Here is a 13,182-nt window from a genome sequence, read left to right as displayed (position 1 = left end):
GCCCTGCCATTTTTCTCTCATGGGGATGTTGTGAAGGTCCGATGTAAGGGGACTGAGGCTTGTAGGAGCTGAGGGGGAGGGAGCCTCTGAGAAGGGACCTGCAAAGCCAACCCTGAAAGTTTGCAGATGAGAATACTGCGGTCCAGAGGGGCCGCTGACATGGTCTGGGTTTACTTAGCTGGGGAGAGGAGATGGCCAATGGCCTCATTCTTCTTCTTCTTTGTTTAACAATAGGAATGTCACCACCGTTTCTCCAAATCTGTCCTCCCCATCCATCCGCGGGCCAGCCATGCCCCCCGCCAGGTTATCCTGGATCTGCTCCTTGCCCCCCTCCTATTTATCCTGGTTGTGCCCCTGGGCAAGGTGGGCACCCCCCTCATTGGCACCATGCCCACGGCCACCCCCACCATGGCCACCCCCACCATGGCCATCACTCCCATGGCCACCCCCACCACGGCCACCATCAGCCTGGCTGTCCCCCAGCTGGCCCCGGAATGATCCCAGGAGGACCCCACTGCCCACCCCCACCAGGCTGCCATCCTCCTCCTCCTCCAGGTTGTCCCTTCAGGCCATAGCATCACAAGCAGTACAAACATGGCCCTGGACACCATTGCCATAAGGTGAGTCTCCAGGGTGACTCTGGGGCAATTTGGATAGAGGGCACATCCTCAGAAGGAAGCGGGCAATAGCAATGGGGTGCATCTTATTCACTGAGGACTCCACCCCCATTTACCCCTTCTCTATTGAGCCCCCGGGCCGGCAGCTCAGGCAAGGACCTTCCTGTCACAGGGATGGAGGCCTGGAGAAGAAACAAGAATCACTTGACATAAGGATCTACTAGCTGTGTCTGAAATGGGATCAGGACCCACCTCTCCCAGGCCCAAATCCACCCAGCAGGCTCCTCACCCACCAGTGCCAGGGGAGGGCAAAGGGCTTCAAGAGCATGTCCTGGAGAACCAGGAGAAGCAGCTGGGGCTACTTTATTTAGCATAGAGAAGGCTTGAGTGGGGGGGACATGACAGCTACATGTGTCTGAAGGATGGTGGGAGGGTAGAATGTGCCCCTGATTCTAAAAGCTGGCTTCCCCTGCAGGGCTCAAGCTCTGTCTGTCTGCCTGTCTCTCTCTTTCTCCTTCTCCCCCTCTCTCTGTCTCTCTCTGTCTCTGTCTCTGTCTCTGTCTTTGTCTCTGTCTCCTCTCTGTCTCTCTGCCCCTGTCTCTTTCTTTCTCCTTCTCCCCCTCTCTCTGTCTCTGTCTCTATCTCTGTCTCTGTCTCCTTCTCTCTGTCTGTCTCTCTCTGTCTCTGCCTCTGTCTGTCTGTCTCTTTCTCCTTCTCCCCCTCTCTCTGTCTCTGTCTCTATCTCTGTCTCTGTCTCCTTCTCTCTCTCTGTCTCTGCCTCTGTCTGTCTGTCTGTCTGTCTCTCTCCTTTTCCCCCTCTCTCTGTCTCTTTCTCTCTCTTTTTCTTTGTGTGTGTCCCTCTCTCCCTCATCTCTGTCTGTCTGTCTCTGTCTCTGCCTCTGTCTGTCTGTCTGTCTGTCTCTTTCTCCTTTTCCCCCTCTCTCTGTCTCTTTCTCTCTCTTTTTCTTTGTGCGTGTCCCTCTCTCCCTCATCTCTGTCTGTCTGTCTCTGTCTCTGCCTCTGTATGTCTGTCTGTCTGTCTCTCTCCTTTTCCCCCTCTCTCTGTCTGTCTCTTTTTCTTTGTGCGTGTCCCTCTCTCCCTCCATCTGTCTGTCTGTCTGTCTCTGTCTCCCCTCTCCCACTTAAGAGCTTCCACTCCCCCAGCCCTGTCCAAGCTCGCCCGTGGCCTTTCTGCCACCAGTCTCTATGGCTTTGTAGTCCCCATCCTGCCGACCCTTCCCGGACAATGGCCGCTGCTGGCCGTGCCTTCTTCCCTCGCGGCTGCTGCTCCCTGTCCCCACCTGGGGCATCCCCCAGACTCCGTTCTCTGTCCCTTTTTAAAATTTCCCCTTTCCAAACTCCATTCCCAAGCGGGCAACGAGCGGTCGCTTTTTTGAAGCCCCCTCCCACAGCCGTGTGTCCGCCAGACTTTCTCCCTGGAAAAAGCCTATGTCTCACCCTCTCCTCCGGCTGCTCCTCCCAGGCCGGGCTGCCGGCACTCACAGAAACCCCGCTTCCTCCTCGATGTCGTCCTCTCCTTCCAATGCTGCCTCCTTTTGGTTTCCGCCGCTACCAACCTTGTACCCAGCTCCTGGGCCCCATCGTCTCTAGGGGAAGGGAAGGAACCGGGGAGCTTGTGGCTAGGGTAACTCCCCTATTCGTGCCAGTGGGCACCTTCCTTGTAATCTTGGGGTTCTCCGGACCCTTCAGAGGCGACAGTGGATCGGAGGGATGTGGACCCACGTCTTCCTGGCTCTGACAGCGCCGGCTCACTCCATGAAGCCTAGGCTGCCTGTCATCGCCTCTCATAGCATCCCACGTGACCTCTTCAGGTTGGGATTGAAAGCCCCCCCTCCACAGCCTGGCTCCCTCCCAACTTGCCTTCCTAGTTTTATTCTTTTTTTAAAATTTTAAATAGTATTTTATTTTTCCAAATCCAAGCGAAAATAATTTTCAACATCCACCTTTGCCAAACCTCAGGTTCCAAATTTTTCTCCCTCTCCCCTCCCCGGGACAGTCCGATATAGGTTAGACTTGCGCAGTTATTCTAAATATATTTGCATATTTGTCAGAAAAATCAGACCAAAAGGGAAAAAACATGAGAAAGAAAAAAAAAAAACAAGCAAACAACAATAACAAAAAGGAGAAAATACTCGGCTTTGATCCACATTCAGTCTCCTCAGTTCTTTCTCTGGAAGCACGTGACTAAATATCCATCACGAGTTTATTGAAATTGCCTTGCCCGAGAGTGCATAGGAGCTGATGGTCACATAATCTTGTGTTTGCTGTGGGCGGTTTTCTTGGTTCCGCTCTCTTTGCTCAGCATCGTTCATCTAAGTCTCGCCAGGCTTTTCGGGAACCAGCCCCTCATTATTTCTTACAGGAAAATAATATTCGTATTCCGCCCTTGCCAGCTGATGGCCTTCCACTCCGTTTCCAGTTCCTTGCCCACTGCAAACAGGCCGGCCTTCTCCTTGGGATTCCCTTTCTCACACTCTGTATTACAGTGAGACTGGACTGCTCCCAGCCGGCCCCGGCCCCCAGCCCCCAGCTCCGGCCCCCTGCCCCCAGCTCCGGCCCCCGGCCCCCAGCCCGGTAGATCTGGGCAGCTCATGCATCGTCTCCTCCCGGTGACGTTCATTCGTCCCTTTATGGTCCGCGGCCCTCCCTTCAGGGGCCGCGCGGCCCTCTCGAGCCTACCCAGAAGCGCCGGCCGCCTCCTGCCGAGACGCTTCTGAGCCTACTTTGTCTGGGCCGCCCCCCGCCCATCCCTGCCTCGCCCTGTGCCTGTTCCTGGGTTCAGGGCTAGGCTTCTTAGGAGCCCGTTCCCTCATTGCTCCCGCTCCGAGGGCCTCGTGTGCACTTCGATATCCTGAGAATGCCTCAGCTCTCCCTTCCCCGGCCGTCGTGTAACGCAGCAATGACAGCATGTGGTTGTTGAGCGGCCCCACGACCAAAGGGCTCATTGCCCTGTAGGTGACGTGGTGATGAATGAGTCTCAGGCACCCGGCCCACTGTTCCTCACTGGGTCTAGAACCTGAGCCTTTCTGGTTTGGAAGAATCTCCCAGAAAAGCCACTAAGACCCCAAGGTCATCTTCATGCCACGAGAGCCATTGCACAGAATGGGTCCCCAGGAAACATTTGTCTCGAGTTGAGTTGAATTGTCTGAGGAAGGTTAGAATTCAGGGGTTCGGTTCGTTAGGCCGATAGACTAGAAGGGCTTTGGGGCTGATCCAGCTCTGCCATTATGGAGCCGGAGGCCTTTGGGAAGTCTTCGGTTTCCTCACCTGTAAAATCTGGGGGTTGGACTGGAAGACTTCTAAGGTCTCTCCCATTGATACCCAATGCCCACGGGGCTCAATTTCAGTCCATTTCAGACTTTCTGAAACAAAGATCAGGCCCGGGGGTACCATCCTGCCCCCTGACCCTTTGGTTCCCGATTCTGGGTTCTCAGAGCCTTCTGCGAGTGCCAGAGGGAGCCGATCCAAGGCCCGGCTGTTAAAACCGCCTCTCTCTTCCAGCATCGTCTCCGCTCGTATGGCTCGGATTCCGATTCAGACTAAGGTGTGACAGACAGCCCGTGGAGCCCGAGGGGGGTCGGCAATGGCAGAAGCTGAGCACTGCTGTTCTTTCTGCTCTCCCACGATGATTAAATCTGCATTGAGATTAAACTGAATCCACATCTGGGCCTTTTCTGGGAGCTCGATTACATTTCACGGGTGCTTTATGACCCTTGAGTGGGAGACCTTCCTGGGGGAGAATAACCCCGGGACGTCCTGAGGGCCCCCGCCCGCCCCACACTGGACTTCGAGGCTGGGACGGGGCAAGAGGAGCCTTCGTGTCAGGGGAGCTCCATGAGAGTTCCCGCCCATCCCCGCACGTGGGGTCTCAGCAAACAGTGAGCACGTGGCAGCTGACCTTTCTCCGCCGGCCAGATGGGCGCTGGCCGGCTGCGTTCTGGGTTCTGCCTCTGGTGCCTGGGAATGTCACGTCACCCCCGCTTGCCCACCTGTCAGCTGGGGGGGCAGAAGCCCTTATTTGGGGGCAAAAGAGCTAACAAATAGAAACTGTCCCTGTCAGCTCTTACCCCAGCCACGTTTACCAGGCTTAGGTCACTTCTTCCTCCCGACGTCGCTTTGTGCCATCCGGAAGCGTCCGTTTGCTGCCATCAGGATGGGCTGCTTTTCTAGCTTTCCCTTGGGAACATTCAGCTCACCCGCCAGCCACAAGGACTCGGGACGCACCCGAAGATAGACTAGGGGGCATTTAAGGGACAGGAATGGGGTTTCGCCAGTTCTAGTTGTTAAGGAACCGGCTCCCCCAGCGGCAGGAGACGCCCCAGCGTGAGAGGACCCGGCTTGCAGGGAAGGCGGCATCCAGGCGCCTCCTTTCGTGCCGCCCGGAGCCTGGGCACCGTGGTAATGGGCACGTGGCTCGTGCAGGAGGCGCGCTGCCCATGCTTATTTCTGCGGCCCCTGGCTTGGCTCAGGAGCCCTTGGGATGTCACCACGTCCCACCCCAGCCCAGATGTCCTGCCATTCCCCTCCTCCCCAAGCAATTCTGTCTCTTCCATTCAGTGTCTGCCCCTAGATGTCATGGCATGGGGGGAGGGTGTCCTTTTCAACCGGTACCTATGTGGGGCAAGCATTTAATCTCTACGTGGGGAGAGGGCAACATTTGCACACAACGTGGCATCTGAGCTCCCCAATGGGACTCCCAGCCTGGGAATGGGCTTGGATGTCGAAACCAGAGCTTTCAAACAGGGTTGTCAGCTCCTTGCCAAAGATGCCAGTCAATGGTAAAAAACGGAGTCTTGGAAGGAAATCTATTCAAAGTCTCCAAAGGGCTTTAGAAAATCACACACACACACACACACACACACACACGAACAAACTCATGCGTGCATCACACTCACACACACACTCCCAGAGTGTTCTCTATCATAAGAGAAGAGAGTAACGCTGTAGGAAGAAGAAGAATATAGAGATCTCGACTCTTCATGAGTGGACAGCCCAAGTAACAACAAAAGTAGCCGTGTGTGTGTGTGTGTGTGTGTGTGTGTGTGTGTGTGTGTGTGTGTGTTATGGTGTGACCTGGGAATCAGGAGGAAGGATCTCTCTGTGCTTTTAAATTGTTTTCCGTCTCCTCCGCCCTCTTTTCCCAGAAGACAGTAGAGTCATTCCAGTGATGGGGGTCAATTTTATTTTATTTTTCTTTCCAATCATGTCCATGGCGGGGGCGATTCTGCCGCTTGATGTCCATTCAGTCAGATCTTTGTGTGTTCCTCTGTATTCTCTAGTTTTCTCATTTCATAAAGCACAATAGTCCATTCTATTCATGTATCACAATTCGTTCAGTCATTTCCCCATCGATGAGTTTACTTTGTTTCCAGTTCTTTTCAATCATAAAAAATGTTGCTACAAATGTTTTGTCATACATGGGACTGTTTTTTTTTTTTAAATTTCTATCCCTCTCCTCCTTGGAAAATATGCCCATTGGTGAATCAAAGAGTATAGATATTTTACTTAAAAAAAAAGCATAATAATAATGATTAATTTTATATTTTATTTTATTTTATATTTTTTATAATATAATAATATTTATATTTATATATATACAATTTATATATTTATATATAATATAAATTATATTTATTTTATATATAATTATTTTTTAATATATTATATATACATATTTATTATATATATAAATATATAAACATATAAATTATATATAAATATAAATAAATCAAATATATTTATTATATATTTTATATATAATATAAATTATATTTATTTTATTATATTTTATAAAATGTTATATAAATCATATATAATAATTATTATTATGAGCATAATCAAAAAAACCAAAATTCCAAAATGACAGGGCCACCTCACAGTTCCATCAACAATGCATTCATATTGTCTCTAACATTGACTAATTGCATCTTTTGTTCTCTTTGTCAATTTGCTGTGTACAGTAGGATTTGTTTTGATGTTCATTTTCTCTATTACTAATGATTTGTTGTTCATTTGGTACTGATGATTTGTTGTTCATTTCCCTATTTTTACTGATTCGGTCCTAGTGATTTGATGTTCATTTCCCTATTATTATTGATTTGGTCCTTGTTAAGTGTTATTTTCGCACTCAACGACCGCTAATCAATCCTGGTTCCCAGGTCTAATCAGAGAAACTCTGGCAAATATTACAAATCCTACCTCTGTTTTGAGGTCTCCAGAATCCTCCGGCCGCTATCTCATACAGACGCACTTTGAGCACAACAGAGCGCCCGAGAGTTTATGGCAGACAAGCTTAGACTTTATTCATGTGGTTTACACCTCACTCTATGACCTCCAGCACTATCTTAGTATCTCTTCCCAAGGCTGGAGGTCCCACCCACGAAGGCAGTCCCTATGTTCTCATACCCAATCACATCCGGGGACCTCGAGACCATTGGTCTACTTCCTGCACTTCCTGACCTTTCTAATGGACCCTTACAAATCCCCTCTCTTTCAAAGCAGGACCGCTCATCTCATTTCAAGCTACTTAGCATCACCTAGTATCATGCTCAAGGAGGTAGGAAGCCACAGACCAATAGGCAAAGGTATAACAGTGAGAACTAGGCTCAACTGTTGCCATAACCAAACCTGGGTAACCTGATATTTAACCCACTCAATAGAGTCATGCCCAAGGAGAGAAAGATACCAAAGAAGCAGGATGTCAATGAGATAGGATGTCACCATGGCAGGGTGTCACAATTCTCACAATTCTAGTACAATTGTCACAATGCTAGTTCACAATTCCAGCCTGTCACAATTCTAGTGCACTTGCATACATGACACTCATCACAATCTATTGCACTTGTCACAATTCTAGATCACAATTCTAGTCTGTGACAATTCTAGATTACTTGCATACATGACATTCGTCACAATCTATTGCACTTGTCACAATTCTAGGTCACAATTCCAGCCTGTCACAATTCTAGATCACTTGCATACATGACACTCGTCACAATCTATTGCACTTGTCACAATTCTAGATCACAATTCCAGTCTGTCACAATTCTAGATCACTTGCATACATGACACTCGTCACAATCTATTGCACTTGTCACAATGCTAGTTCACAATTCCAGCCTGTCACAATTCTAGTGCACTTGCATACATGACACTTGTCACAATCTATTGCACTTGTCACAATTCTAGATCACAATTCCAGCCTGTCACAATTCTAGATCACTTGTATACATGATACTCGTCACAATCTATTGCACTTGTCACAATTCTAGATCACAATTCTAGTCTGTCACAATTCTAGTGCACTTGCATACATGACACTTGTCACAATCTATTGCACTTGTCAGAATTCTAGATCACAATTCCAGCTTGTCACAATTCTAGATTACTTGCATACATGACACTCGTCACAATCTATTGCACTTGTCACAATTCTAGATCACAATTCCAGTCTGTCACAATTCTAGATCACTTGCATACACAATACTTGTCACAATTCTATTGCACTTGTCACAATTCTAGTCTGTCATAATTCTATTGCACTTGTATACATCTTTTGAAAGAAATCACAGATAAAGGTGCACATAAGCAAAGTCATGTCCGCTAACATTGTCTCAGTAACATTGGCAGGTGGGCATGTTGTCACAATTCTAGATCACAATTCTAGTCTGTCACAATTCTAGATCACTTGCATACATGACACTCGTCACAATCTATTGCACTTGTCACAATTCTAGATCACAATTCTAGTCTGTCACAATTCTAGATCACTTGCATACATGACACTCGTCACAATCTATTGCACTTGTCACAATGCTAGTTCACAATTCCAGCCTGTCACAATTCTAGTGCACTTGCATACATGACACTCCAAATGCCATCCAGGCCTTTCCACATCAGTGTGGAAAGAAAGTTCTTGTCAAAAAGACAAACAAAAGTCAGACAAAAGTCAGTCAGTCTGTCACTTAGCTGCACTTTCTGTGTGTACCAGAAGTACATTGCTAAGGTAAAATCCAAAGAATTTAAAAATGTAAAACCAAAAGAATTTTAAAATGTAAAACCAAAATACTTTAAAAATGTAAAATCAAAATCCTCTAAAAATGTAAAATCAAAATAATTTTAAAATGTAAAATCAAAATAATTTTAAAATTGTAAGCAATCACATGTATGCATTGCCACATCTTGTGCATATCCCAAAATTCCCTTCTCTTGTTTAAAAGAGAACATCTTGGGTATATAAATAGTCTGTCCAGTAATGACGTGGCTAGTAAGATGATAAGAAATGCCAATGAAATGGGCAAAATCAAATTCAATGCAAAAAGACGTAAAAGCAGAAGATTTATAAGCCAATCCATAACCTGTCTTAAATTCCTATAATGGAAAAATGGTTGATCCCATGCCAGCTGCTTCTTGAGATTGGAGTGAAATCATAGAGGATGTATATCCACGTAACATGGATGCTCTGCCTCTTAAAATAAGTAATGTCCAGTGGTCATAAAACATTAAATTTCAAACCATAAGGGTTTTGTCCTATAGGGAGCACAGGAAGTGAAAAGAGATACAGCCTTTTGCTGTGCTCCTAGCTTCCTTTTTAGTTATCACAATTTGCAGATCTAAGGCTCTAGCACCCTGATTATAAAAGATATGATTTGAAAGTAGGATATGTTTACCTAAGTGCTTTCTTACTCGTTCTTGAAGTTCTTTAAAGAGCTGTTATATATTAAAAACTACAAATTTTCTTTGAGCTGTGGCAATTCTTTGTACCACTTCTACTGAATAAGCCAAATTAAAAATGATTGTTACGTACCCACGTGCAAGGCTTGGAGCTGTAGCCAAGAAATTTTTCCACTCTGGGATGGTTTCACATCAATTTGTGCACTGATATGAGAGCTATATAATTCACCAGGTCTTGTCCCACATAATGTTACTACTTTCTCAATGGCTTTTATTGAAATTCTAACCACAAGTACTGGGTAAAATTTAAATTTTTTATCTGATTGTGCTGGGAGGTTTTACCCACTTCATACTGTCTCCTTGATGAAGGATTGCTATGGGTACCCTTTTTGTAACAAAGTTTGATATTTCCAATGCTTTTTTAGTTATTTTTTCAGCCATATCACACAGGGGATGCACAGGGATACAGCCGATTCAATCTCTTTTAGAGCCTCTAGAGTTTCTTTTATAAGCTGGTATTGTGAGTCTAAAGCACTATTTCCTCTTAAAGGCAATGCCACCTTAACTCTTGGAGACACCTTTCTCACAGGAGCAAGGTCAGCAGCCAAATGCCTTTGACACACAGGGGAACAGTTCTTTTTTTTTTTTTTTTTTCCCTTTCTTTTATTTATTTATTTATTTATTTTATAATAACTTTTTATTGACAGAACCTATGCCAGGGTAATTTTTTACAGTGTTATCCCTTGCACTCACTTCTGTTCCGACTTTTCCCCTCCCTCCCTTCACCCCCTCCCCTAGATGGCAAGCAGTCCTATACATGTTAAATAGGTTGCAGCATATCCTAGATACAATATATGTGTGCAGAACCGAACAGTTCCAGAACAGTTCTTTTTTTTTTTCCCTTTCTTTTATTTATTTATTTATTTTATAATAACTTTTTATTGACAGAGCCCATGCCATGGGAGTGCTTTAGCAATTGATCTCCCTTTAAGTTAAATGGTTCCATACGTTTTAATATCCTAGTAGGTGCGATCCCAGGTGTGTGGTCTGAGAGTCTGATTACTAATCTACCTCCAGCCTTAGGTTGTACCTCAGTCATGTTAATGTTAAAACCCTCAGCTGCATTCACCAAATATTACACATTTCTCATCGAGGCCTGATCCCACTCTATCTAGCCTGTTTTTGGGGTCCTCGGGACTCCCCCTCTGCAGTTTTCCTGAACTGCAGCATCGTTTCTCTTCCTGGTCCTAGAAAATTCTGCCACGTGGCCGATCTTGCCCCAAACAAGGTCAAAGCATTTCCCGCCCCCTTTTGGCTGTTTATGGCTTTGGGCTTGGAGAGGTCCTTTTCTGCCAATTATAGCGTTTCTTCCCTTCTGCCCTCCTGTGCATCCCCTGTGTGATTCCCTGAGCAAGGCCGAGGCCATGTAACAACAGCTCGTAATCTGCTCCATCGCACCTCTCTATAACTTCAGAGACAGGAGCTTCTTTAGAGTCCAGCCCTATTCTCTGCCCCCGCATTCATTCCCTCTTTTAACAGTTGCCCGAAAAGAAGGTCAGACACCGGGCCTTGAATAGGTTCTCGGGGCCCTGTTGTACTGCAGATGCTGCTGTACCGGCCCCTCCTCAGTCACTCTCCCCCAAGGCCGCCGAGCACACTGTGAGGCAGGAGCAAACATCCCGCAATGTCTGGGCCCGAGTTATGGAACCGCGGCCTGAGCACGGACTCTTCCGGTCCGATGGTCACTGGCTAGAGCGCCTTTCGGAGCCGATTCAGTACATTCGGATGGCCACGCTCCCACTGACCGGGCGTGAAACAAGCAGACGCCACAGTTCCCAATCATTCGGGGAAAGGGCGCATCTGCTTGATGTCATTTGTAAAATCTCACAGTATCGGGCGGGTTGGGGCCGGAGCTTTCACGAGCTTCTTTAATCTCTTTTAACATTTTAAATGGGATCGGAACATGTGTCCGACCTCCCGCCCCATTGCCCTCTACGGGATAAGCCTGTAGACCCCAATCAGCAGCAGCTGCCTCCATTAAACCTTCCGGTAAAGCGGTAGGGGGGTGTTTTTTTCTGTGCTCAATAGGAAAAACAGCTGGTCTTTGCAAAGCAATCTCCCGCCTCTTCTCCTGCTCAGTCTGTGGCCAGAGCTCTTGCTTTCTTCTCTGTTCTAACTTCCTTTCTCTGTCTTCTACCTAAGTTTTTTTTTTTTTTTTGTCCGAACTGTTGTACTTCCTGGTCTAATTGCTGGAACCTGGCCTTCCCCTCATCTCCCAATTCTGCTTGAAGGCCAAGTTCCGGCAGCTTTTGTTCCACCCGTTTAATCCCCTCCCCGGCCTCTCCGGCTGAGCTGTCCTTCAGGGGTGTGGGCGGCGGTTTTCTTTATTGCCCTGTTCACCTGGAGGCACATATCCCGGTAAGCCTCACAATGAGGGAAAAATGCTCTTTGGCGTTGGGGAGCACTGCAGAGCGCTCCAGAGTTCTGGCAGACCAGCCCAGACTTTATTCACGTGATTTACACCTCACTCTATGCCCTCCTGCACAGTCTTAGTATCTCGCCCCAAGGCCGAGCTCCAAGTGGAAAAGAGACGGAAAAGGTGGAAAAGAGAGATCAAGTCCCTCCTCCTCTGAGCTTATCTAGGGTCCATGAGGTTACAGGCACAAGCCAATCAATGATGGAGATTACATCCTGAACTTGACCTCAGATCAGCATAATTAGGATTCCCATCTGCTGGAGGTTCTACTCACAAAGAAAGCCCCTATATTCTCCTACCCAATAACATCGGGAGACCTCCAGACCATTAGCCGACTTACATCCCGATTGCACTTCCTGACCTTTCTAATGGACCCTTACAGGTACTGGCCAGTTGATGTTCATTTCCCTATTGTTATTGATTCGGTCCTAGTGATTTGTTGTTCCTTTCCCTATTATTATTGATTTGGTATTGGTGATTTGATGTTCATTTCCTTATTATTACTGACTTAGTAGTGATGATTTGATGTTCATTTCTCTATTATTACTGATTTGGTACTGGTGATTTGATGTTATTTCCTCATTATTACTGATGATTTGATGTTCATTTCCCTATTATTATGGATGTGGTACTTGTGATTTGATGTTCATTTTCCTATTACGGGTTTGGTACTGGTGATTTGATGTTCATTTCCCTATTATTACTGATTTGGTACTGGGGAGTTGATGTTCATTTCCTTATTATTAATGATTTAGTACTGATGATTTGATGTTCATTTCCCTATTATTATGGATTTCGTACTAAGGATTGGATGTTCATTTTCCTATTATGGGTTTGGTACTGATGATTTGATGTTCATTTCCCTATTATTATTGATTTGGTACTGGTGATTTGATGTTCATTTCCCTATTATTACTGATTTGGTACTGGCGAGTTGATGTTCATTTCTTTATTATTAATGATTTGATTTGATGTTCATTTCCCTATTATTACGGACGTGGTACTTGTGATTTGATGTTCATTTTCCTATTACGGGTTTGGTATGGGTGAGTTGATGTTCACTTCCTATTATTATGGATTTGGTACTGATGATTGGATGTTCATTTCCCTATTATTATTGATTCGGTACTAGTGGTTTGATGTTCATTTCCCTATTATTATGGAAATGGTACTGATGATTTGATGTTCATTCCCTATTATTATGGATTTTGCACTGGTGATTTGATGTTCATTTCCCTATTATTACGGATTTGGTGCTGATGATATGATGTTCATTTCCCTATTATTATTGATTTGGTATTGGTAATTTGATGTTCATTTTCTTATTATTACTGACTTAGTACTGATGATTTGATGTTCATTTCCCTATTATTACTTATTTGGTACTGGTGATTT

Source organism: Antechinus flavipes, chromosome 4, assembly GCF_016432865.1.
Source record: "Antechinus flavipes isolate AdamAnt ecotype Samford, QLD, Australia chromosome 4, AdamAnt_v2, whole genome shotgun sequence".
In the NCBI taxonomy this organism is placed as follows: Eukaryota; Metazoa; Chordata; class Mammalia; order Dasyuromorphia; family Dasyuridae; genus Antechinus; species Antechinus flavipes.
Note: the sequence above shows the minus strand (reverse complement) of the source record.